A 1322-nucleotide genomic window follows, 5' to 3' on the forward strand; every position below is an offset into this window, starting at 1 on the left:
AGAACTGTGGCCAGGAGAATGTGCCCTTTGGAGGTGTAAATTATTATATATGCCTGAAAAAAAAAAAAAAAAACAAAAAAACCCTATACAGATCGCCATGAGTCAGAACTGACTAGACTACATTGAGCTACAACAACATAGCACTTTTTATCACTTAATATCATATGGAAATATGGAAGTCTTTTTCCTTAGGATCTGAAATAAGACAGGGATGCATACCTTTGCATCTATTCAATATAAGACTGGGGGTTCTAACTAGAGCAAATATGGAAGAAACTAAAATGAGTCACCTAAATGGGAAACAAAGAAGTAAAACTATTTCTGGTTATAGATGACAAGTCTTTATGTATTGAAAATCTTAAAGAATCCACACAAAGAAAGAAAAGAAAAGAAAATTAGGGCTAAAACATGGATTCTTCGCTAGATACAAGATCAACAGTATCAACAACAAGATGGTGGAGTTTGCATATGCATTGGACTGACCCTCATCAACAAAGATATGAGAGTTCAAATGAAACAGATAGAGATGGTGATCCTGGAACACTGACCATGGATATAGTACAGAGAGGTGGATTGCATGCCGACTGGAAGAGAAAGCTGAACATAAGCAGTGAAAGAGAAGAAAAACAGACTGTGGGCTGGTGTGGAGTTGGCAAGGCCATCATAATCTTTTGCAAGAGCCAGTTGGTACAGTGACCTGAGGCCATAGGACATGGCTGGAGGTTAGTGACAAGGAGGTACCATTCTCCCTTATTCCCATGCCTTTCTGGTAGCTAGGAGCATGCACACCCTCACCAACCCTGAGTAGCCTCTTCTCTGCTGGGGGTCAGGTAACTGGCATAGTGACCCTGTTTCTGGAGGTGCATGAACTCACCCTGAATTGTGCTACACATGCGGTGAATAGCTAACAACATTCACACTTCTGGTCTCTACCGCATCCACCAGGAGACAGGTGGTGAGTGCCTGAGAATATACCAAATGACAATCAGCAACTAAATGTAAATATGACAGCACAATGTCTCAGAGAAAAGATCATTTCAGCTTACACAAAGAAACAAGACAGAGTTCCTCAAGCAAGTGACCAAAATGCAAAATCAGAAAAGATGACACCAGAAATGGTATTGGAACTACCTGATAAAGAATTTAAGAGAATGCAAATTAGACAACTTCAATGGATTGTGAGAAAGATTGAGAAAACTACAGATGAAATCAGGAAAACATAAACAAAACTATGGAAACAATTAACCAAATAATTGCAAAAATAAAAACCATACAAAAGCAGCAATTAGAAAGCCAGAAGATTAGCATTAAGACTTCAGAAA

Source organism: Chrysochloris asiatica, unplaced genomic scaffold, assembly GCF_000296735.1.
Source record: "Chrysochloris asiatica unplaced genomic scaffold, ChrAsi1.0 scaffold00020, whole genome shotgun sequence".
Classification (NCBI taxonomy): Eukaryota; Metazoa; Chordata; class Mammalia; order Afrosoricida; family Chrysochloridae; genus Chrysochloris; species Chrysochloris asiatica.